At 40.8% G+C, this 27186-nt stretch overlaps 1 protein-coding gene across 8 annotated transcripts in view; it reads right to left on the reverse strand.

Annotated features, from left to right (window-relative positions):
• Nucleotides 1–25925, reverse strand: part of CSGALNACT1 (chondroitin sulfate N-acetylgalactosaminyltransferase 1) — a 353492-nt gene extending 327567 nt beyond the window's left edge. The window contains exons 1-2 of one of the 8 annotated variants that reach the window (XM_055116343.2): nucleotides 25804–25859; nucleotides 388–498 (exon numbers count right to left, since the gene is read on the reverse strand). The gene's annotated coding sequence lies outside the window, so the exon portion shown is untranslated. Of the gene's footprint in view, nucleotides 1–387; nucleotides 499–24893; nucleotides 25686–25803 lie in introns of those variants that run through there. The other 7 variants (XM_055116346.2, XM_034965728.3, XM_063607131.1 and 4 more) reach the window with 7 other exon arrangements.
• Between the last annotated feature and the right edge of the window lie 1261 nt (nucleotides 25926–27186).

Raw genomic sequence — 27186 nt, forward strand, 5'->3', positions numbered from 1 at the left:
AGTTAAGAGAATTAGGTAACGTAAGCTAAAGTTGCAATCTGAATCAATCTGGCTGTAATCAGTTCTCCCTTTTTTCTAGAAATTAGTGTGCTTAAAACAGCACGTTATCAAATAAACTAGCATAACGGTTGTGTTTCTCCTGCTGTCTTTGATGAACATTAACTAACAAGAAAAATCTGTCCTCAAAAACACTATTTTTAATTTCCCGACATGCAGAAGTTAAAGAGCTTCTTAACAGTATTTCTACAATAAAATACATCCAATTAAAATCAATCAATGTCTACTGTGGTTAACTTTATTTATCAGCTGCCATAAAATATGCACCAGGATCAGTCGCTGTGTTCAAGGACCATCTCTTGAAAACAAGAACATGAAATTCTGACTCACCGATAGTTGACCTTTCACTTGATATTGTCTTCCCTGATCCTGAAAGTAGAATAAAAAGCAGCCATATATGTGTCTTCGTGGGACTTTCACCCCATATCACCAGCACAGCACCTGGCACATAGTAGTGGCTCAATGAGTATGTGTTAAAAGAATAAACAGGAAAACAGCATCAAGGTTTATGAGTTAAAACAACATACAGAGAAGTGAGAAGTATCCACAGACACTTTAGGCAATAGATCAAGTTGCAGAAAAGTTACATATATGGATCTTTATAAATTACGTCATTTCAAAATCCATTCCCTTGCCATATGAATCACCCTCTGTATTACTTTGCATTGCTGCATCCTACAAAGGGCAGTTTAATTGTTGTTGTGGTTTTTTAGAATGCAAATAATTTTCTAATTTATCTATTTTGTAACTTTGATGATAATGGATATGTTGTTCTTGATTTGTTCTTTTTAAAAGTAGAACATGTCAATATCTCAAATTTATTTTGCAATACAAAGGGAATAAAATATAAATGGTGAAAAATGGAGTACTTATAATTTCAAAGGATTATACTACTAACTCATGCCTTTACCCTGTTATATTAGAAATGGTATAGTGCTGAAAGAGGATTTCTGAGGATTAATAACTAATTTGATAAAGAGTAGAACTTCTGGACAGAAGTGAGAAGAACAATCAGTATCAATGTAACAAAACATTGTTTTCTGTTTCTTTTGTTTTACATAGCAGTGCTTTATATGGAAGGTATCTCAGAAATATGAGTTAAATAAGAATAAAATCCCATCCCTATATTCCAAGTTCACATTTTATAAAGCACTCTTGTCAATTTGGAACTTGCTTCCTGTGGTACGTTCACATTGCAAGATCACAGCCAAGGCCCACACTCCACCAATTATTAATGTGGAATTCTATTTAAGCATAAAAGAGATTCCATTATTGCCTACTTCAAAAACCTATATTTTCTATTAGTAAGAATAAAACAATTCCCTATGCAGGATAACTACCAAATCAACACCATTGTCTCAAACTTTCTGAGTTAGGAGCCAGCAGCTGTGTGACATATGAAGTTTTATGCCAATATGGATTATCGCTCACCTCCTCCTCAACTGCTAAGACAGAATTTTAATCAGAGGGTAACAAAGGCAATGCACAATGCACTCTGTGTGCCGAGTGGTCTATGTCCTTCTGCTGCTAAAAGAATGCCCATGCTAAATTATGCATGCTTTTCTGTTTGCCTGAAAGACGTCTACATGTGCACTGACCTTTCCCAAGGCAGACTAGCTAAGGTGAGAATTCTATATTTTGCTTCTGCTCATATGAGTTTTATTTGTTGTCATTAAGGCCCTTTTTTTTCCCGTATTGTACATGAAAGTAGCCAGAAGGGAACCTCTGCTGCCATCTCTGAATACTGAAAAGGAAGGAACAGCTTATCTCCAGCTTAGAATTCATGACCAAGCCCAGGAGTGCAAGCCCAAACCATAGAGGAGGCCAGAATGCACTCTAAGAAGTGTACCCAGCTGCTTCATGGCACACCAGGGAGCCAGGGCTATCTGTTCACCCCCCAACAATGAACGCTGAGGCTCCTCAATCAAGGGATGGAGAGGGACCAGGCTAGTGCCAGGCTCTGGGAATTATAACAGAACCTGAATGGCCACTCCCCATATCACTTCCATCTCAGAATCAAGGTATGTGAATCAGAGATAAAAAATTTCAAAGTATCAGCCTCCTGTACACAACCTGAAATCTACACCTTGTACCAAGTGTTAAACTGGATGAAGTTGGCCTAAAGCTGCTTCAATACTTTGAATCCTTACACAGCAAACTGCCACATAACTTAAGAGAATATTCTTGTAACAAAAAGCTGAGTCTCAGCCAATCACAGCAGCCAAGCTTCAGCCAATCACAGGCTGCCAATGAATCAGATCATAAGGTAAATGCCTCATGATATTGCACCCAAATAAGACAAATGCCCAGCCATGACTAATCAAGCTGTGCCTATACTTCCTTTCTCTGTCCATAAATATTGCCTGCGCACATTGCTGGGCTGAGCTCTATGAACCTCTACTACTTCAAGGTGCTGCCTGGTTCATGAATTATTCTTTGCACAAATAAACTCTGCTAAATTTAACTTGTCTGAAGTTTTTCTTTTAACACAAGAAAGAGAAGAATTCTGAAGTACTCTTCTCTTCTTCTATTAGTGTTGACTCTTGGCTGAATGTCTGAGAGGTCACAGAAAAATCTGAGGAAGAAGAAAACACAGACTTCCATTGCCAGTAATATGGCAGACCGGATAGCTGAAGAAAACCTGTACAAAATACCTAAAGTTACTGAATGTCAAAACACGCACATAATATATACATATATGTGTATATGTATATATGTGTGTATGTATATTATAAATATACATATACATTATAAATGTATATCTGAATGCATGGTTGAGATGATGGGTAAATAAGGAAAACTGTCAGAGCCCTGAAATAACAGGAAAGCATGGATCCAAACAGATAAGAAAGATCAGGTTTGATCTTGCTAGCCAGGAAATCAATGGTAGTGAGCCACTTAGAAGGGACAAGGGGCAATGTCTAGGGCATATGCTGGGGCCAGAGTGCCAGAAGAGATCCCATGCACAGAACTGAGAACCCCCAAAATGCAGCAGCCTTAGGAGGTAAATTAGAAAAATATGATTCAAGAAAGCAAGTGGAGATGCTTGCCCATCTCAGCATTGGCTCTGGGTGAAAAATGAAAAAGAGGTGCCTCGAGAATGCCTAATATATATAAGGCCTCCTTCACACAGGTATAGGCTGAAATTGGCACTCTGGGGCCCCAAAATTTCCATACCAAAGATTTCATTTTGAAACACCTTGGAATGATAGTACTCCCAGATGCCTCCAAGAAATAAATATAAGTCCTCTCTGAACAAATACACTTTAAATATAGGCCTCAAAAAATTCTCACATTAACATTCCCACAGATAACATTCCAATGACCAGAAGCTCAAATCAAAATACCACAAAATTCTCAGGGGGGAAAGCTGTCATGAGCAAGTAACAGAAAAAAAACCATGCTGCAAAATTACATACACAAAAATTGCAGATACTGGAACTATCAAAGAAAAACTATAAAAATGTTTTATCTTTAAGTGTATGGCAAAAGACAAAGAGACTATGAAGAACTATCAGATAGACTTAAAAAAATAAAATTTTATGTATTGAAAGACAGAAGATCTGACCCTTATTTAACAACTTTACATGAAAAATTGTTAAATATAAAAATAGTTCCAATAACTTCAATGGAGAAAAATTATAATACATTCTATCTCCATGGAAGACATCCAGACAATCTTGACAGGTAGAATAATATGTCAATTGAACAATAAAAACAAATTCAAATCCTAAAAACAATTCGAAAGTGAACAAATATATAGCATAGAAAAAACACAAAGTACATAAAGGCTTTTTTCTTCTTTTTATACAATCAATTTTATCAATGTGTTTTATCAATTTTCAACATTTGGTAAGTTTATGGGTATTTCACATTCAATCTGCATGTAAAAATAATATTGCAACACAGGAAAACACATTTAAGGCAAAAAAATGCTTCAAAACTTATGGAAATAGTGTGATCACAACAAACTAAAGAGATGTACAACAGCCATCTCTTCTTCTCTTTTGTTTGCAATGTGTGCACAGCAAATGTTTTAATTCATCCCAACACAAAGCAGAATTCAAATTTCCTTAGCAGGGGTCAGAAAACTATAGCCCGCTTGTTTTTATAAATAAAGTTTTATTAGAATATCATTCATTTACTTGTAGTCTATGGCTGCTTTTTTCCTATGACGACAGACTTGAGTAGTTGTAACTTACACTGAATGGCCCACAATAGCCTAAAATATTTATTTATTATCCAGCCCTTTACAGAAAAAGTTTCTATAGGATAGTCTCTCACAAACTGCTGACTATGTCTTTTCCTGAATTTCTAATGTCTAAATATCACTTCCTATAGGGTTTTATCTCATGTGCTTGGGACTGAGAAAGTCATTAGGTCCCAAAACCAAAAAAAAAAAAAAACCAGGAATCATCCAAAGAGTGGCATTACTTTTCAAAAAGCCATTAACTGAACAGTTCTTACGCACAGTATGTCTGTACGTTGATATTAGAAACCGAATAGATGGTGTACATATTGTATTGGACATGGTTAAAAAGAGAATTTGTAAAACGGAAAATAGAGCAGAAAAAATTACCCAGTGAACAGCACAGAGGGAGAAAAAAGAAAGAAATATGAACTAGATTTAAGGAACAGAGAGGAACTCTACAGCACATCTCACTAGAGTTCCAGAAGGAAACACCAGCAACATTGGGGAAAGAGGTTATTTTCAAAGAAATAATGGCTGAGAATTTTCCAAGATTGATGAAAGACAATTATCCTTGAGTTCAGGAAGCTCACAAAACTCTGAACAAGATTAAAAAAAAATCCTCACTCACCACATTAAAAATAAAAGCAGAAAGGAGAGAGTAGAGATAGGAAAAACAAAGATATTTAAAGCAGCCAGATAAAAAAGGCATGTTTCTATAAATATCAATTCAATTTAAAACTGACTTCTCAAAAGCCAGTTAAATACTATATTTTAAGTACTGAAAGTTAATAACTTCCAACCTAGAATTTTACACCTAATGAAACTATCTTTGAAAGCTTAGAATAAAATGAAGTTACTGTCAGATAAATAAAACTAGGAGAGTTTACTTCCAACAGGCCCTTACTAAAAGAACTTATAAATAATGTATTTCAGGAAGTATATATCTCCCAGAAAGAGTCTAAGAGGCAAGAAGAAACTGTGACTGGGGAAAAAAAATACATAAATGGGGTTAAACCCAAATGAATGCTCACCATTTAGTACAATAGCAATAATATCTAATTTGTCAATTTACAAGATAGATAAGGCAAAAATACTAAACAGGTGGGGATCACAGTTTTCTAATACTTTCTTTTAGGAAAAAGAAACATAAATATATTGATTAGTGGTTAATTGTGGACTTTGTTAAGTTACACACATACGGAAAAATTTCTAAGAGAACAACTGGAAAAACAGTAGAATGTGTAACTTCCAAACCAGTAGAAGAAAAAAATTGGAAAAAGAAAAAAAAAGCACTCAATTCAAAGGAAGGAAAAGAAGGAGAGAAAATGAAACATAAAAGAAGTAGAATAAATAAGGCACAAAAGTAGCAGTAATCACAATAAATGTAAATGTACTAAGGCTCTAACTTAAAGACTGAGATCATCACATAGATAGTTCTAAATCTAGCTAAATGCTATTTTCACTTCAAAATAAAAGGATACACAAAATATTATGATTCTACTTATATGAGGTACTTAGAGTGGTCAAAATCATAAAGATAGAAAGTAGAATGCCAGGCACTAGGAGATGAATAAACACACAGTTAATTGTTTAATGGATACAGAGTTTCAGTTTGACAATATTAAAAGAGTTCTGGAGATGGGCAGTGGTGATAGTTGCATAACATGAATGTATTTATTACCAATGAACTGTACACTTAAAAATGGTTAAGATGGTAAATTTTGTTATGTGTATTTTGCAACAATAAAAAGTGAAGTAGCCAGGCGCCATGGTTTGCACCTGTAATTCTCAGCTACTCAAGAGGCTGAGGCAAGAGGATCACTTGAGCCCAAGAATTCGAGGCTGCAGTGAGCTATGATCACACTACTGTACTCCTGAGTGACAGAGCAGGATCTCATCTCCATAAAGAAAAACGTATTTTTCCTAATGGGGAAATAAGAAAGCAAGACATAGAGTGGAATATTATTCTGCTTTAAAAAGAAAGAAAATTCTGACACATGCTACAACATGGATGAACCTTGAAGACATTACAGTAAGTGAAATAAACCAGTCACAAAAGGACAAATCACCATATGATTCCATGTATATGAAGTTCTTAAATTGGTCAAATTTATAGAGACAGAAGGTAGAATGGTGGTTGTCAGGGGCTGGAGGATGAAGGAATGAGGAATTATAGTTAAATAGGTATGAGTTTCAGTTTGGAGAGATGAAAAAAGTTCAGGAGATGAATGTTCGTGATGGTTGCATAACAACGTGAATGCACTTAATGCCACTGAAATGTTCACCTAAAAATGGTAAAAATAATGAATTTTATACTATGTATATTTTACCATGATAAAAAAATTTTAAGACACAAATACACAAAATAAAAAGATAAGGAAGTTTTAAAGTTAAGGGCTGGCCACGCATCACTAAAAGCAGAACCATAAGACACTGTGCAGCGATAGGAGCAAAAATAATTATTCATATAAACTATGAATTATTTTTGTCTGAAAAAAATGAACCTCCATTTAATTAAACCTCTAGATATAAGTAACGTTGATAGAAAATATAGAAGACACAAAACAAGTAAATGACAATACCAGGAAGGGGACTTTCAATTAAAAGAGACTTCAGAGACTAAACAATCAAATGCAATGTGAGGCCCTCCTATACAATATTAATCAAACAAAAAGAGATACTTTTTGAGATAAGGATAATTTAAACATGGTCTGGGTATTCAGTAATTTTTAAAGAATGATAATTTTTAGGTATGAAAACAGCATGGTGGTTATGTACAATAAAGACCTTATCAAGTTGAAATATATGTGATATTTAGGGGGTATACTTCTATCATGCTACTCAAGGAAAAATCTAGTAGGCCCTGTCATTTTCTGGCCACTTGTAGGTAACAGAAAGTCCTAAAGTTACTTTAAGTCACAAAAAATAATTGTGATTCAGAAAATAGAACGTTCAAGTCAATGTATGACATTGACTCTAAAGAAGATCAAACAAACAGTAAGACTTCCTGCTGCATCCCCAGCTAGGATCTGTACAGCTAGCCTGTAGGCTTCTTCTCTCTTTTCTACCCACCTTTTAGCTGCTGTTACTCTTCTCTCTGGGTTTGAAACATATGAAGAAGAAAGACCACATGACTGCCACTGCCATGAAAATGCTGGCTGCCTCACTATATCCCCTTCCTCTTCACAAAAAGAATCACAGCAATAAGTTTATATTTCCTGGCCTCTCTTAGAGCTAGGCATGACCACACAAGTGAACCCTGGCTAATAAGCAAAAATGTTAGGTGGGGCATCCCAAAAGTCTCCTTAAATAGGAGGGGGCAGACCGTTCCTCTGCCCTTCCTTTCCTTCTATGCCTGCAACCTGATGTGATGGCTGGAGCTTTAGCAGCTCTCTTGCGCCATGAGCACGAGGAATCGATTCCAAGGATGTGGGAGCAGTGAAGTAGAAGACTTGTTCCTAATAACTGTGTGGAACCACCACCCCATTCCCAAATTGCCTACTTCTTGACTTATTCTATGTAAGAAAGAAGTAAACTCCTATTTTGTGTTACCATTGTTCTTTCATTTATATGCAGGGAAACTTAATCCTCACTAGTGCAAATGGCTTCACATCCTGTAGACCAGCAGATACTCAAACCAATGTTCTCTCTTTCTTATGGGTACTTTTGTAGGTTTTCCAGGGGTTCCCTGCTGGGCCCCTTTAACCAAAATCCCTGTGATGTGGATGATGCATTTAAGTCTTCTGTTTGTACTGCCCCCAACCCTACCCCTGCAGCCCCTAAAATTCACTCCACAAGCTCTCCGCTGCCTGTGCCTCCTGGGCAGAGGCCAAATTGTTCCAGGCTGGCTCTCCATCCCACCTGGGCCACATCTGGTCCACGGGAAGCACACACAAATCTCTCCAACACGCTTGGCAGCGGGGAGGCCCTATCCCAGCTGCTCCCCTTCACTCTGCCACCAAAGTGTCTCACCCAAGTCACATGACAGCCTGCCACACTCCAAGTCCCAAGGGACACAGAGCCTGCTGTCCAGGCAGCCTCAAAGCAGCTGCCCTCTCTAGGCTTGGGGTGGGGGCAGCACCCCCGCAACCCTTCCTCCAGGACGAAAGGACAGTGTCGGGCGCACAGCAGAGGCTTCTTCAAATAAATCCCCTCACACATCCAGTACCAGTGTTTTACCGTATCTTCAGAGTGAGGAGGATTTTCAAGAGCTTGAGACTGGTGTTTGGATATTTCATTTGAAAAACTCCACTGGGGTCTTTCTTGCAACTTATTTTAGTAATTGCTATATAATATATCTTGAAGGGTTAGTCAAATTTTCCCATTCAACAGCCTGTTGAACTGGAACAAAAACAAATTATTTGTGGATGCACATTTCTGGTAAAGCTTGAAAGAAAAGGAAGGAAACAGTTAACAATATTTGGAAAAGCAGTTACCCCTGGGGTGAGGGAGTGGGAGGTAGGAAGGAAATATGACCAGGAAGCACACGTGAAGGGTTTCAAAGGAATGTTCTAGATGCTTATGGATAGTTATTTGCTTTATTATCATAAGTTAAAATGGATGCACATGTTACATACCCACATATGTACTCACAATTTATAAATTTAAAACTAAGCAAAAGAAGAGACACAAGATAATATCTAAACTCCATAGCAAAGCAACTTGGAAATAAGATCACACTCTGAGAATGAGGTCATGAACTCAACAAAATGGAGGAAGCAAGTCAAAAACTGACTTTTGTGCGTAGGTTGAAGGATTTCCTCCAAGACTGGGGTGTTGTTCTTAGACAATTCTACAGTGGCAGTCCAGTGGCACAGACAATGCCCATAACCTATCTAATCTACTTTAATCATCTGCATGGATAGATCAGAGAAAACCATCACAGAGTTGGTCACTGGTACTCCAGAGCTCCCTATAGTAGGAAAAGTCTGCAAGCCCTCAGAGGTGAAAAGGGAGTCTTAGCCGGGCACAGTGGCTTACGCCTGTAATTCCAGCACTTTGGCAGGCTGAGGCGGGTGGATCACGAGGTCAGGAGTTTGAGACCAGCCCGGCCAAGATGGTGAAACCCCGTCTCTACTAAAAATACAAAAATTAGCCGGGCGTGGTGGCACACACCTGTAATCCCAGCTACTCTGGAGGCTGAGTCAGAAGAATCGCTTGAAGCCGGGAAGCGGAGGTTGCAGTGAGCCGAGATTGCACCACTGAATTCCAGCCTGGGCGAAAGAGTGAGACTCCATCAAAAAAAAAAAAAAAAAAAAAAAGGGAGTCTTAGCCAAAAGAGTCAGGGAGCTGATCCTGCTGGCAGTCTACTCGGCTAGACCAAGGCTCCATGAACTATAGGGACATTTTATAAAGGCTTCTGAATTCTTTTCACATTACTTTAGTAATTGCCAAAGCAACTTTCTAATTATGATCTGGCTTCTTACTTAAGGAACTTGTCTACAGGAAAAGAAACTGCTGATCATATGGATTTTATTCTTGTTATTAAGGTAATGCTAGCTTTATTATAATTAATAATGATGAGAGCTAATATTTCTGGTGTGCTTATCCCATTTGATCCTCACAATAATCTTAATCCTATCAACAGGCAGCATAGGAAAGTGATAAAAAGCAACAGACTGCCAAGATTCAAATCCCTGCTCAACCCTGAACAGCTGCATAACCTTGAGCAAGACATTAAGCCCCTTTGGGCCTCAGTTTCCTCACTATAAAGAGAGGATAATGGTAGTGCCTGCCTCATAGGGTTTTCTCCTAAAGCAACTGGCATACACTAGGCAAAATATAAATGTTATAATGCCCATTTTACAGACAAAACAACTGAGACAGCGCTTGGCACACAGTGAGCACAATATAAATGTTTGCTGTCATTCCCATTTTATAGACAAAACAACTGAGGCTCAAAGTGGTAAAGTAACTTGCCAAAATTCCACAGCTAGTAAATGGCAGCTGGTCTAACCCAGACATCTTAGACTTCAGACCCAATGTGCCAAACCACAGTGCCGTATAAACTGAATATTCAAGTTGCCGTGACAGTTACCTACAAAGGTAAATTAACCTGTTTATCTCTTGGGTCCTTTTCAACTGTGGGGCCTCTCTTGGCTAGGTGATTTACTTAAGACCTGATCACTGCCCTTGCAGGCTGAATATGCAAGATGCCAGGCCTCTGAAACAGAACACCCAACTCCTCCACTGAGACCTGGTCTGGCCCAGCTGCAGCCAATGCATCCCCCACGACAGCTGTTTGCTGCCCTCTCTGACTAGCTACTGAACTCTGAAATTCTCAAAGGCTGCCCTGGGAATTTTCATCATTGAGATTTCAGCTTCTAACAATATGCCAATGAAAAAATATCACCCTAGACAGATTCAGATGATCCCAACCCTGTCTTCAGCAGGCCGTAGGCAACCATCCTTCCTTCAACATCTTTCTAACCTACAGGCCAAAATACATTATATCTGTGAAGGGTCTGGAAACTGGGAAATGGTCCAAATGTCATCGTCTGTCAGGGGCCTCCACTGTACTGTAGAAAATGCACAGGGAATGAGCCTAGCTCCTGTTCCACTTCTGCCACTGGCAACCACGCGAACTCTGAGAAGCCTCTTTGCCTCTCTGAGCTTTGGCTTCTCCTTCTGTGGTGCAGAAACACTGGACTAGATGATCTATACATTACCTTCCCTTGTTTGATCTTTATTTCCATGTTTTCATTCAGAGCCAGATCTCATTTCGATTTGACCACATTCAAAAACAACTCACAATAAACTCTCACTTTAGGGAGATACACACACGCTGATTTCCATAATGCATAAATGGAAAGGAACGCTGTTGCTATTTGCAATTGTGAAGGGATAAAGCCACTTTCAAAACCCCAACATGAGCTGCTGGAACCACTGAGAGGGAAAAATCTATTAGTCCGATAACCATACATTACATGAAACGTATGGAGTGGAAGCTTTTATTCCTGAGAGTACGCAGCAATAAACTGGTCCTATTCCTAATTTGGTTCATGACAGTCAGCCCAGATTACATGTGTATGTGTATGCCTGAGTGTGTGTGCACAAATGAGAAAGTACTATGAACATCTCAAGAAAGGACCATATTCATTATGATGATCATCTCAAAATGATATCAGATAACTTATCAAAGATACTAGAGTGATTCATAATCTTATTTTTGGCCCTATACAGACAAAATACTTGCAGCTAAATCAGCGATGCGAGTATACTTTTGAATTAGACTGCACAGAACAGATAAGTTGAGAAAGTAAGTAAGGGTCCACCACATGGACTTTCAGTGATGGTGGTTTGATATCTAAAAATACTCTTTTCATCATCAGCATGTATAAAATGTAACTACTTATTGATTGCTTTTTTCTTCTTCCCAACATCATTGTAATTTATATTTTTATGATTTAAAGCAACTTTAAGATGGCTCCATTGAATAAAATTAATGCCATCAAGTAACTATTCTATATATCTTTTCAGAAGTCTGATTCATAAAAAATGCAAACTATAGAAGATAAATTTCTCCACACATTTTTTAGAGGTTTCATAATCTTCGTAGCATAATTTCTCTTAATGGCCCAATAGTACTGAATCCTTCATCAAATTTTTATGCAATATATTTGGTACACTGGCACTCTAATAAGAAAGGAAAAAAAAAAAGACAAAAGATCCAGAAAGCTGAGGTATGTTATGACCAGACTATTATTCTGAATGGTAATGCCAGGCTTGCCCTGAATACTTTGCCTAATTAGACTTCACACGAGAAAAAAAATGCTTTAATATTTAACAAGTATAACGGTGCAATCAATGTGCACAAATCAGGCTCGATAAGGAGTATTGCTTATTAAAAAGAAAGACAGATGGCTACGGGAAAGGTATAATCATTAAAAGTAAGACCTCACAGACTCCAACTGTGAACACCAGCCACGTTCTTTAAAATTGCCACTTCAACCACAGAAGCTCAATGCATTATTTAGTCCTGTCCTCATGCTCAGCGGACCACAGATACACCCACGTCATAGATTGAATAAAACAACTTGGTTCAAATAGATGGTCTTTGCTGTTTCTCAAAAACCATATTTTCTTAACCACTTTTGCTGATGTCAGAATCCCAGAGAGTCCAGATGTCCAACACGTCCCTTATAATCGTTTCAGCTAGGTAATTAGTCCTCCTTTTTATTACCTTCAAGAACACGTAACGTGTTGGAAGCCTTCCTGCCCCTATTAAATCCAGCCAGCCTGCCACAGGAGTGTGAATATATAATTTATTTATAGGTAACTTTTAAGAAAACAAATAGTATGTGGGAATATAGTTGAAAACAGCCATGCTTATAAACTGAAAATTATAATAAAAGAGATTTCTAAAGATGAGTTTTCTGTTTGGTTTCTCCAAGGTCAGATTTACACTCAAATACGGGGATCCTTGAATGTGATTTGTCTATTCACAAACACAGTTTTTACTAACCATGTTGACTATTAAATTGCTACATTTACTCTTTCCACATACCTTTATCAAGAACCTTCTGTGCCTACACACTGTACTATACTTGCCACACTTTTGGGAAGACATTATAAAATTGTGTAAACTATGGTCCCTATACTCCAGGAGTCTATAATTTGGTCCAAATACAATGTAAACACAGCTAAAACATCCACTGCCACGTCACGTATTACTCTTGGTACCCATAAAGGTACCATAGCAATCTTGGGAGTAAAAGCTTTAGAGACAGACAGACATTTGTTCCAATGCTGGTTCAGCCTGTCATAGTCGTCTGACCCGAAGTATTCCATCGATGTGAATCTCAGTTCTTCAAGTATTTTTGTATGTGTTGAAAAAATAAATTCTACAAATAAAATACTTCAAATAGGGTTTAGCACATAGTAAAACTTCCTAATCTGCTGCCATTTCCAGATTACCAGAAGAAAAACGAGCCTTAATTTAACTGAAAAACCAACTATTCACCCCTTGACTTAGATACAATGATACCCATATCCACATCTTATCTCTCTTTGGGTACATACAATCCCACTTTTGATACATAATAATTGTACATACTTATGGGGTACATTTGGTTTTTGATACATGCTCACAATGTGTAAATGATCAAATCAAGGCATACAATCCAATTTTTCACTTGTGCCCCTAAAGAAACTCCTCAGAACTAATCTTACCAAGTGTTTACAGGAAGATCATAGATTTGAAGTACAGAGAAAAAAGGATTTCAAACTTTAATTCACTAGCTGGATGTGTACAGATGAAGCTAAGGTCATTTAGAGTCCATTTGATTCATGAAGCTTTTTGCCACCATTTCCATTTCTGATGTTGTAAAATAAACAGGAAATAAAAATACATCCCTGTGCCTTGAAGAACACAGTGAGGGCTCACCATCCCCAGGGAATATCTGTGACTGAAATGCCAGGGGGTCATGTCCAGGTCCTGCTGCTCATAGCACAGAAAGCCGATCTCAGAGAAAACACGTATTACAAGGGAAGAAGGTTTTAATCAGACGGCATCTCCCTGACCCACTAAAATTAGGGGTTTATATAGCAGGGAAGGAATATAAGTACACGTCGGAAAACAGGAATTAGGGAGGGGTAAGGAAGGGGAGTTGGCCAACAGGAAGCAGGTGGTCACTTAGGCAATTACGATGGATGAATGTTCTGGGGTTTGCTCAGACTTGGTGATCTGGTTAAGTTTCAGCTCCTTGTTAATATCTGGGAGACCTGAGGGTTGGTTTTCTGAGAAAGGAACTCAGATAACACAAACGTAAGTTTCTTAAGTTTTCTATGTTTATTCAAAAGAAGCAATAAACATCAGTTCTATGGGAAAATTGGACCAGTTTCAGATGCTCCATGGGTCAGTAAGCCCTAGTGTAGTAATATATTCCTTTCCTTGTATTTCAGTCTCCTGTGAGCTCCGGGGGTCAGAATCCACTGTCTGTTCATCTATGTAACTCCAGCATCAAGCACAATGCCAGGCATACAGTAGAAGTCCAAAACTAGATTCTGAACAACTTGAGAGTAGGCATCTTGGTAGTTCATTATTATAAGGGGCACCTAAAACTATCTGCCTATTGGCCGTGGTACCTAATGATGTTGCAGAGCCCATCAAGTGCAGACTGATGAAAATAAGGAACCTGGGTTCTATTCTCAACAACATCATTCATTCCACTAAGTAGCTGGGTCATCTTAGATAAGCCACTTAGCCTCTCTGAGCCTCTGTTGCTCATCTTCAGATTAGACACATAGTACAGGTCATCTCAAACCTGCTATTATTTCTGCAAAATACTGTTGTTAGATCAAATGATCTCAGAGATGCTATTATTTCTGTTGATATATTTTTGCTAATCATTGGTTCTCTCATTAATTCCAACTCCAACATGTTATTGACAAGATTATTAAATGAAGCCTACAAGTCCTCCAGGAATGAAGTATCTCTTTCAAATGCATGATTTTGCCATTTCAAAGATTTCTAGCTCATGTACATTAAATAAACAAACATGATCAGCTTTATTCAAAGCTTTGCCATTCATTCTCTGCCCTTCTTTCCTACACGATGGAGAGCAATGGCAATACTTGGCGATTTCACACACTGGCATGTCATCTGCCCCAAGAATAACACAACCATCGCTTGTGGACACCAGGGAAAGGGGTTTAAAGAGCCAACGCCTCCCACATGCCTTCACTTTAGTGGGTGGCCAGCTCCACAAGCCAAAGAAGCCCCTCCTCATGCTTTCAAGCAACCAGACAATTTTACAAGGGTCCCACATTCACATCCCATCCCACCATGGTGAAAAGTGCAAAAAGTCACTGGTTACACTGTGTGCACCAATAAAATTCACCATCTTGAGAGGATAGGGGGAAAATGCAGTCCTGGTACTTAGCCAGCAAATAATTCCCGCAGTTGGTTCAAGAGGTCAATGTCTTGAGTAGGAGAGAAAGCAAAAAAAAAAAAAAGCCGATAGTTCCTGTATTTCCTCCAACTTCATTTTCCATTAGAACACCAAACGTGAAGACACTGGTTCTACATACAGGGTCTAAGGAGGTGTTCCCTGAGGCCTCTGTTATCCACACTAATAATGCCCCAAGCACTGGTGCAGACTCATTCTTTGAAGAATGCAAAAAGCTGAGTCCAGTGAAGCTGGATAAATTCCTTTTTATACCTGGATATGTTAATGGGGAAAACCCTCAGGATTTTTAGTTGCTTAAGTGAATAATATGTTCTCTACAAAGGAAAGCTATTTCTGAGAGCACCCCAGACCCAAAATGTTGAACCAGCTTACTCGATCCAACAGAGTGACTATTTTCTGCTCAGATTTTGGCTTCAGCCACCCTCTGGACTGATGAATCAATTCACAGTCCACAAATTTCATTGCTTTGCATTTGATTAAATTCCTACTTTATGGATTAAGAACTCGCTTAGGGCTACAGAGTGAGTCAGCTACAGAGTTCTGTCTCCACCAAGCTAGTTTCCTACTGTAGAAACTTGTCTACACCTCCAACTGGAGGAGAAGTAAAAAGAAAGATAAAGACTCAAACTCAGCTCTCTCCTGTTATTCAGGCCCAGAAATATATGGGCCATAAGTTTAGTTAAAATATGAAAGAAATCTCCCTGCCAAAAAGTATGCTTTAGACAACTTGGAGGTCATAGGTATAGCCAAAGAAATATCCCTGCAAAATACAAGTCTCCTCCCTTGTTCACCCATTATGTAGCCATAAATATACTCAAAAAAAATCTTACTTCTATGCATGTAAGTTGCTCAAAGGTAACCTGGAAATTTTAAGTTACTTATATGTATGGAGGTCCAAGAAGATGTATTTCTTTCCTATCCTCTTGTATAAAGAGCAGATGGTAAATAATAAAAGAAAAACTATTACCTTTCGGGTAACTAATTAAAGTAGCCAGGGGACATTAGGAATTCATCATTTAACAGCAAGTTCTAGTCATTCCTCTCAGTCTAGAACTTCAAAGATATCAAGCGATTTCTGGGATTAGTTTCCAAACCCAAGCACCTTATCACAGCAACAGGCACACAGTAGGTATTCAAGACATATTTGATTATAATAATCTAGAACTTACACATTTAAAAAACTAAGAATAGAAATAGGAGATATAAGGCCTAAAGCAAATATAGCATGCTCCTCCTCATCTTCTCAATGCTCCTTGACCCTCGCTTTCTTTTCCATGTTTCTTTCCCGTCCCTCTCCGCCGTAACAACAGTTGACACATATATTAAGGATTTACCATGTGCTGTAGCATTTACGTACATTAGCTCAATGACTCAGCAAACCCCTCAGTAAAATAAGCATGATTATCCCCCCATTTTATGGATGAGAAACAGGAATCTAAAGAATTAAGTAGGCTGAGTGCGGTGGCTCACAACTGTAAACCCAGCACTTTGGGAGGTCAAGGAGGGTGGATCACCTCAGGTCAGGAGTTCGAGACCAAGCTGGCCAACATGGTGAATCCTCTACTCTGCTAAAAATACAAAAATTAGCCGGGTGTGGTGGCGAGTGCCTGTAATCCCAGCTACTTGGAAGGCTGAGGCAGGAGGATTGCTTGAACCCGGGAGGCAGAGGTTGCAGTGAGCCGAGATCGCACCACCGCACTCCAACCTGGGCGACAGAGTGAGACTCCATCTCAAAAAAAAAAAAAAATTAAGGAACTTGCCCAAGTTCACAGAGTTAAAAAGTGAGGTCGTTGTGCATGACTCCATCTCCCAGGCCCATTCACCAGGGGTGCTGTTTCCTTATCCAGTTCATTCATTCCAAGATTTTTTCACTTATTTGTGTGCTTTGCATGTACTCATGATACTAATATTCCCAAGAACCATTTGAACTAACTTGGGTTTCATTTCAAGGACTATTCCTCTTCCCACTAAGCTGTCCTTCTGTGTTTTTTTTTTTTTAAGTTTGCTTGTTCAATTCATTTTAATACACTCTATTAGTTCCACAAAATGGGCTTTTGAAAATTACAGTAACTTGCTTGAAACAAACTGTTCTCCAATTCGATACTGTTTTTAAATTTTTGGCTTTAAAAAAAAAGCCTGAATCAAGCTTCTCTTGCACCTGGGCAGGTTCTGTTTGCTTATTCACAGAAGGGCTGGTTTATGCCTATTGTGCCATGGCATAATAAATAACGAGTTAAGGCTTCCTGCTTCTGGCTGAGGTAGACGTTTCTGAACTGTAATGATTTTGTAAAATCCACGTTCCCTCCCTACCACACACATCTACCCTGGTCACCAAACAAGGCGGCTCAGTATCATAAAACCACGTGGAACATCTCTCTAAAGACCATCCCTGATCTAACAACACAGACTAGTCTACAGAACTGCAAGCAGGGCCCTATACAGGCCTCCATGGATCTGACTCCCTGCATCATAGTGAGACAGACCTGGATGTAATTAACCAAATCCCCAGCTCAGAGGGGGTCGGGGGGAGGCTCATTTCTCCTGTGACAATAGCTACCCCTTACAGAGCTCCAGTAGTTATTGCCAGACAACTAATAATTTTGACTTAGCTACTCACTGACAGGGGATGTACTGCTTTTGGAAAAATCCTGCAGTGGGAGGCCAGGGAGCCAGAAGTCCATAAGAGGCAATGCACCAATCTAGAGATGCACCAGGCTGCAGCTCTCCTCTGAGCTTTTTAGCAGAAGCCATCCAGCTGGTGCAGCACAGCTGAGCCTCTGACCCAGCCTTGGACCCCTCAAGAAATGGTCACTTATATCCCCCTGCATCCTGGATCCCCAACCCCTTCTGTTCAGCTGACCTCCAACTTCATTTCTGACTTGTTCCAACTTCCACGAGACGTGAGTTCTTGACTTCTTCTTAAAATAGCTTCTCCCTTACCCCTTGTACCCAAACCTTATTCTACACCATAGGTACCTCTCTTGGGCTCCAAGCTGCCATTTGCCTCCTGGCCATCCTCTTTGGCCAGCTTAGGTAACAACCAAGGGTCACAGGGACCCTACACTGCTGCCAGGTTTGTCCCAGCCTCTGGTGGAAGAACCAGAAAACGACATTCTAAAGGAACTGATCACACTCGGCCTTGGATTTTAGATACTTTTATCTCTACCACCACTCTGTCAGTAGGGGGCAGCGGGGAAGAGGGAAGGGAAGGGAGAGGTTGAGAGGAGACAGATGAGAAGAAAGAAGAAAACGGACACTGCTATTGGTTGGTACCTACTACTTCCGGTGGCTCGGAACCTTACCTATACCTTTCGTTTAATTCTTGCAACAAGTCTATAAGATGTTATTATCCCCATTTTGCACATGAGGAAGCTAAGCCTCAGAGATGTTTGGTAATGGAACAAGGTCCCCCTAGTCAGTAAGGAGTAGAGCTGGGATTCAAACCCCAGGTTGTCCACCACCAAAGTCTCAAACCCTTCCTCTCTCCTGCACTGTCTTCACATCTTGGTATTCCCTGCAGTGTCTGGCAGAGTACCTTCATAGAACAGGTGCAGAAAAATGTTTGATAGATGAATGCATGAATGGCTGACTCCAGCCTTAATACCTTAATATTCTGCAACCCACACACTCGATCTTATTCATACTTTCTGCTTGTAACATGCCTGCCAAAAGCCTTGATTGGAAGTTAGATGTTAAACAGAGATGTTGCTCTACATTGCATTTTTGAGCTGCTAGAAAAAGCTACATACACAAACCTATACATTAAAAGTGCTGAAGCAGACCCTCTGATAAAAATTATTTTGTTATCTTGCTCCATCATGCCCAGAAATGGAGACAAATACAATACTGTAAGGAAAATCAATGTTTGCATGTCAGAACTCAAAGACCTTTTCCAGGCTGCCAATTCAATGAGTATTTATGCTGGAAAAGACAGCAAAGAAGTCATGAGCTCAGGTCCTGGAGCCAGGCAGACGTGCACTAAGGCCCAGCTACACCACTTACTAGCTGACCTTGACTTGCTTCCTAAATCTTAGTGTTCTCATCCGTAAAACGCAGATGATAAGAGTGCACAGTTCCTAAGGTGGCTGTGCTGATTAAATGAAGAACTCACATACCACACTAAGCAGAGTACCTGCTACATATTTAAGGGCTCCAACAGTGTTAACCGTTTTTATCATGGGAAGAGAATTGTGATAGAAGCGAAACAAGAAACCTTAAATGAATTACTTACCTTTGCAAACATTATTATAAGCGCTAAGTTTACCTGAATCCTCTGTTCCAGATTATTGCGACTACTAGAATGATCTACTCTGAAAGCAATGTAGTCAATAATGATAATATTAATAACAACAACCAACAGTTATATATTGATATGGTTTGGTTCTATGCCGCCACCCAAATCTCATATCAAATTATAATCCCCACATATGGAAGGAGGGGCCTTGTGGGAGGTGACTGAATCATAGCGGCAGACTTCCCCCTTGCTGTTCTCGTGATAGAGTTCTCACGAGATCTGGTCATTTGCAAGCGTGTAGCACTTCCCCCTTGGCTCTCTCTCTCCTGTTGCCATGTGAAGATGTGCTTGCTTCTCCTTCACTTTCTGCCATGATTGTAAGTTTCCTGAGGCCTCCCCAGCCATGCCCCCTGTGCAACCTTTGGAACTGTGAGTCAACTGAACCTCTTTTCTTCATAAATTACCCAGTCTCAGGTAGTTCTTTACATCATTGTGAGAACAGACTCATACATGTGTATATTTATATATTTATATTATATAACATTTTAAAAAATTGTATATAGTAGATAAAATATACAATGTTATATAATATATATAATAATATATTTTTATATGATATGATAATGATAATGATGATAAATGATATACATTATTATATGATATATAATATAAAATGTTATATTATATGATATGTATTATATGACATATATCATATATAATAGCATACATTTATATCTTATATAATATATACTATATAATATATCTTATATGATATATAAAATATACACACACACACATATATAACCTTTACTATGCTCCAGACATTGTTCTAACCACTTTTACAGACAAGAGCGTCACACAAACTTATGCAGGTTGTGCCGCAAAGTGTGCCCTGCAGGAACTTCAGCCCACTCTCTGTTGACCAGGCTGAGCACCCGACATGGAACAGTCTACCACAGAGGAAGGGGTTCCTAGCACAGCCCTGTGTACGTATGTTGACCTATTGACTGACGCGTTAACTTTAGCACGTTTCTAATATTTGAGAAACAGAAGTAGAAAGTCACTTTTGTGAGAACACACAGCCTAAGTCAAAGACCACCATTTTAGTAATTTTATTAACAGAATAGATGAACATACCACACAAATCACCAGTGACCAGTTCCTAGTATTAAGCTGCAGTGCTGTGTGCCCACGTGCCTTAAGAATACAAAAACAAGGCTGGCCCTCAGTATAAATGGACATATCACATCTACCTCCTCCCCATTTCCTGCTTCTCTTTTCCTCCATCAACTCAAATGTCCTTTGTGTGTGAAAATGAAACAAATTATCAAATATGACTCCAGGGTAACTGAATGTTATGTTTTATGCATTACCTAAAAACAGCAATAAAAATTATCTGTGCAGCAAAGTAATGTTTCCCTAAGTCATAGGTTCAAAACATGAAATTCTAGCAAACAATTATTTTTGTGCAGGCACACCTCCCAAGTACTTGTTCCTAAAAATGACTCCCAGGTTTAAAGACTCATTCATTTCCTCTCAACTCAGCCATCCATAACCTTGTTCAGCTTGGAGCTCTTGCCCAAACTAAATTGTCCCATCCTGCATAAAGCTTTGTACCTATCATCTTGGCGTGGACTCAGCTTCAGTCTGCGAAGATGAAGGAGAGGCAGGGAGACACCATGGCCTTTGCTAGCTGGGGGTTTGAGGATAAGCCAAACTCTTGCAGTTCTGGGGAAGCATTAGTCTGTGCAAATGGGATCTCTATAACCTTTTCATGTGCGCAGAATCCTAAAAGTAATCCAAAACATTTAGCTTAATCAGAGGGAAATGATATTTAAAATGTTCTACAACCTTCATCCAAAAGTTATTCCTCTTACCCTGTTCTCCTAAGATTACTGACCTAGACCTTGATTTTTTTAAAAAAAACAGATTGTCTTACCGTAAAATCCTGCCATGTAAAAATCAGAATTGGATGTCTGATAATTTTCCAAACTCAGAGACATTCTGCTAGATAAGACAGGAAAACCACTGGTAAGATTTAAGACCTACAATGAGCTAAACTTTTCTCTGTTGCTAGTTTTTGTTGTGGTTTCATTGGGTTTTGTTCATTTGCTTCTGAGACAAGGTCTTGAGATGTTGCCTAGCGTGGTTTTGATATATTGAGTGCTTCAGAAATCCTACTCCCTCAGCCTCCCAAGTAGCTGGGACCACCACACCTGGGTCTAACTGTTTCTAATTTTACTTACAGATTAAAGGTATTTAGTTTGTCCCTCGAATTAAATTTCATGGAAAACCTGAAAATATAATGTTCTCATTCATTTACATACAATATGGCAATATTTTCAGTAATAATGTTTGTTTATATACATTGTCAGTAATTTTTCTACCAAATAGCAAATTATTTCTGGCAAATAAAAACACAAACAAATAAAAACACCTTGGAGTTGTTCAATAAATATTCTCAAGCTCGACTAACTTCATTCACATTAGAATTTAGAAATAAGAAGTCTTCTCAAAAACACATAGAAGAAAGGTGACTTTCAGTGATGCATCTTGGAATGTGATAAAACACTTTTTAAATGTGAGATTCAATGTGGCTCCATTTTTTTTTTTTAGTCTCGCTCTGTTGCCCAGGCTGGAGGGCAGTGGCCTGATCTCAGCTCAATGCAACCTCCGCCTCCCTGGTTCAGGCGATTCTCCTGCCTCAGCCTCCTGGGTAGCTAGGATTACAGGCATGTGCCACCATGCCCAGCTAATTTTTGTATTTTTAGTAGAGGTGGGGTTTCGCCCTGTTGGCCAGGCTGGTCTCAAACTCCTTACCTCAAGGTATCTGCCCGCCTCAGTCTCCCAAAGCGCTGGGATTATAGATGTGAGACATTTTTTAAAAAGGACAGATAACCAGAAGCTTCTGCTAGCCAGATAAAATTCCTTGAAAAACAACTTTTTTGCTGTTAATGATACAAATATCTATTTAGGAAATAAAACCATTTTAAACACATTAAAAGATAAAAATAAGCTGTACCAAAGACATACAAAGAAAACCACTGAAATACTAGATGAAAACCATATATATATATTTTCAAAGTTTAAAAAATCATATATTTGGAAATTAGGATATATAAAATACAAATCCAAATTCTTACATCTCTTTTAAGCCCTTAACTCTAAAGTTATTCAAAAACAGTACCAAATCCATCATTTAAGACCACTTTAATTTATTTTTAGGCCTTTGGCTAATGCTTTTGACACAAGGTTGCCCTTTTCTAATAAAGTATTCCATGTCGTGAACCCAGGAAGTTAAATTTCTTTGCTACCTTAAAGGACAGGATAATGGTAATAAATGACAGCCTGGGGTGATACACTATGCTGAAGGGGCCCCTAGTGGCGAAGCTACTCTCCAACCTGGCTTTATAGGTTTTATAAGACTGCTTCATCATGAGGGCAAAATCAATAGGTAATAAAGTCTACCTTAGCTTTGCCTCTGTAATAACCTCTATTAGCCCTAATATATAGTAGGGCTAACATTTAGAATCTCAAGGTCCTTTCATCAGGAATTATTAAAAGAAGGATGTGATCCAAAGAATAACTTCATTACATTCTGTATTTTAAATCAACAAATATTTATTTAGTCCTTATGCCCTGCCAGGCACTGTGTTAGACATGGAGGAAATAGGAAAGATGAGGACCCTTGCAGACCTTACTGTTATTTCTTTTTAATGTAATAACATGGCATTAAGAACAGAGCTAGAGCAACATGAAGATTGGTAAGTACCATTCATCATCATATGAACTTAGGATGGATTCTTAGGAAGATACAAGAAAAAGCTGAAGTATTGCCCCAAAGTTTCAACTCCTTCTTTTCAACACCCATACTGGGCAGTATCTGAGATTCTCCAATAAATAATCAATAGATAAATGAATAGAAAGTCGGGTTACAAAGAAGAAGGAATTTTTACAATTTTTTTAAATGTTGAAACATGCTGGAGTTGGGGATCCCTAAATGTAAAGAAAGACAAAAAAAAAAAAAAAAAAAAAAGACAACATTTATGAAGTGCATACTGTGTGCTCGGGGCACTAGGATAAGTTCCCAAATGTAATTTCCTGCTGCTAAACATCTCTATAAGGTGAGGAGTACTATTGGCATTTTACAAATTAGGACACCAAGGCTAGGAAAGGGTAAGTAACTTGCCCAAGGTCATACAATTAATAAGTGGAAGAAGCCGCCTGGAGCTCAGGTCTCTGGAACAGCAAAGACACAAGCTCACTGCACTGTAATGTAAATGGATGAATCCAAATGTTGGAGATTCTGCTTTAAAACCCACTAATACATTTTACAAATAGACATATAAGATTTAGCACACAAAGATGAACAGGATTAAAGTATTTTGATATTGTATTATGTGGAGTACATACGGTGTGGTAGCTCAAGGCAGACGAATTATTAAATATGTACGGTGATCTTACAATGGGTATGACCCATCTCTTGCTTTCTAGGAATTGACCATCTTCTGGCAGCCCAACACCTAGTCCCCTGTGTATTATGCACTATTACAAAACGTGTTCAAGTCGCCTTTTATGCCCAAGGCTTACATAAAAATTCATCTTGCCTTTCTGCGTCTATTTCCAAGTTTGAAGGACCTTTCTCCCTCCAATTAGCAACATTTCAGCACTGCACAGGGCTTATTAATGCTCACTGTTGCAAGTAACACCAAGGTAATTTGACTTTCTTGTAGGAACAATGTCGACAAAATCCAAGAAATCCTACAGAATTAAATTTAAATTTCCAGTTTAAAAAAAAACCGTGAAAGACCATTTCATTATCTTTATTATCTAGATGTATCTAATGACGTTAAGTAAAAACTGCGCCAAGGCTTTGAAATCAGAATAAAAGTGGAGTTTGTGAAATTTAACCACTCTATGCTTTTTATTAGTATTTCATTTATGAGTATTTCCCGAGGCTCACTGTTTTGGCAGGCACAGTGCTGTTAACATCTCTTCCTTTCTCACCATTCTTTGCTCATCGATGAAAAGATAACTTCAAAATCTCTGACAGGAGTGCAGGTGCAGGAAGTGCGACGGAAACAAACAACTTTGCCTCCGCTTCCTACAGCTTTCCTCTCCTCCCCGCCCTTCCAGCCCCCATCCCACCCCAAGATCATGCCCTCGCACAGCTTCTGCCCACCGATCGCACGTCCCCTGGGCATGTTCGGACAGCGGTGAACATCAGCCACATCCCCCACGAGCCCGGTCCCGAGCAGGCGAGCGCGCTGCCCACCGGCCACCCTCGTCACGCCCCCTCCACCCTCTCCATCCCAGCCACAATAATACAATAACAGCAGTCATCGCGCGGCACGTGGAAAGGCTACTTTTCGGTGGGTTTTGCAGAAAGTAATTAGACAGCGGAAGGCCACGAGAAAGGCTGGTGAAGCCAAACCGACACCGGGAGCGCAGCGGCCCCGGACCCTCCCTGGAAGCTCCCTCCGCGTACCCGCGCGCCCACCTGGAGGCGCGGCGCCCTCCGCCTGCCAAGCCGCTCCCCGGCCCCTGCCCGTGCCCTGGGCCCCCGGCGGGCAGCGGCAGAGGGAGGCCAGGCGCGGCACCGTCCTCCGCAGCTGCACGAGCCACCCCGAGGTCGCGGGGTGGGCGGGCGCGAGCTAGGCGCGCCGGGCTGTGGGGATCGGCCGGCGCCACTGACGCCCCCGCGCGGCACACCGCGCCCGGCTGGCCCGGGAGGGGACCCGACTCACCCGAAGCGCCCTGCTGGCTGTCCGGCCCGGCTCCGGCCGCTGCCGCCGTCGCTGAACTTTCCCTCCAGCGCGGCCGCCGCGGACTCGGCTCCACCTCCCGCTCCGGCAGCCGCGGAGCCTCCAGGGACCCCGGGGGCGGGGAGCAGCGGCGGCGGCGGCGGCTCGGGCGGGCGGGCGCAACAGCGGCCAACCCTGGCGCCCCGCCGCAGGGTGGGTCCGGCGGGGGTGGCAAGACCGGGCTGGGGTCGCGGTTGGCCGCGGACATCCGCGTCACCCACGGCCCCTCTGCAGTGCGTCCCTGCGCCCGTCGGAGCGGCGCCCTGGCCGAAGCCTGTCACTCTCGGAAGGGGCAGCGCTCGGACACCAGGGGCGGTTTACGCGTGACTGGACACCAAGAGCCGGAGAAGTTTAGAGACTAGGACACTGTGGCGTGGTCCGAGTTGCAGGAGAGAGGTGTCCAATCTCCATGGGGTCCTTACTCTTGCAGGACAGAGTTCCCCATCCCCCTGCTCCACCCGCTCTGTTCCCTTGGCTGCCCTCCCCGCCGAGCGCCGACTTCCATGCAAAAACTTTGTAAATCGCACTTCGGGGAATTCATGCTTTAGTCGCGGTCTCTGCTGTCCTGGTCAGCTATAACGCCTCCCCTAGAGAGCTTTTACTTACAGCGAAGGTCAGGAACCCCTGTAACTCTCACACCGCACCACTGTGGGTAAGCGATGTCTGCAGGGACCCCTGACGGCCACTGGGAGGCCAGGAGAGAAGAGGGAGAGGAAGGGCTAAAAAGGCAAGTGGAGTGCTGGGTAATAAAAGAACCACCGCCACCTCCAACACACACAGGCACGCACCCTCCAGGGCCACAGGTCGCCTTTTATCTGTAAGTGCTCCAGCGCATCTCTGTGGGAGAGGGAGTTGGGAAATAGGATCGCCAATTTTCAGTGTAATTGAGGGGGACTCAGGAGGAGTCAGTTAGACTGGAAGAGGTCATCACCTGCAGATGCGGTTAAGCAACTTGCAGAGGCCCCAGGGCTGAGCCACCGCAGAACCAGAGCTGGAAACCAGTCCTATGACTCCTGAGGCAGTGCTCTTTCTACTACCCGGCCATGGCTCTTTCTACTGCCTGGCTCAAAGTCTCCATCTGGGAGATTCCGGCGCACCAGACTTTATGTGGGCACAGGGTAGGCAGTCCTGAGGCTATAGGCACAGTCTTGAAGCAGCTCGGTTTCCATTAAGCTCCTACTTACCTGCAGGAAGCATCCCTGAAGCAAGTTTTGCTTCCCACCTGGACTCCCCAGGTAGACCTATCCCCACCCCACACCCTGAGTGAACTCTTCACCCTCGTGACCTAATATACCCACTGCAATTCAACTGAGACTTGGGAAACAGGGAAGAAGTGGGTGTTTTCCAAATGAATGAAAAATATGTCTATTCTGCTACTGCCCCAAAATGCTGCAAAATGGAGGTAATAAATAGTTAACACAGCATACGTACACACATAGATAGGTACAAGCCATTGCCCAAGGCTCCTTCCCACATTATCACACAGCACCTCTTAAGGCAAATCGTGACACTCCCCATTTTGCAGACGGAGGGCAGGACATGGAGGCTGGAGTTGGTTATGAGTTGTGTAAAGGTTAGAACCTTCACAGTCAAGCACTCTTTGGGTAACCAAGTAACCTCTTCAGAGCCTTCCCACTGCCACTGAAGCATTCCCACACCTCCCTATATTGGCAGGTGTGTTGTCAAAGCATTGATTTTCTTTCCTCTCCTGAAGCATCTCCCGTCCTTCTGCTCAGTGATATCTCCAGAATTATAAAATACAGTTGCAGCATGGAATCTGGTCTGGAAGACAGCCCAGAGGACTTGAGCAGTAATTGCCAGGGCCCAGCACAGACACACACGGTTGGACTCAGGTTCTAGACTATGTGGACAGGCTTGGGGAGGGTGGAGGAGGCGTCCTTGTTGCTGCAATTGGCTCTAGAGCTGTTATCTGAAAGAAAGAGATAGAGGCCGGGCGCGGTGGCTCACACCTGTAATCCCAGCACTTTG

This window comes from Pan paniscus, chromosome 7 (assembly GCF_029289425.2).
Source record: "Pan paniscus chromosome 7, NHGRI_mPanPan1-v2.0_pri, whole genome shotgun sequence".
Taxonomy (NCBI): Eukaryota; Metazoa; Chordata; class Mammalia; order Primates; family Hominidae; genus Pan; species Pan paniscus.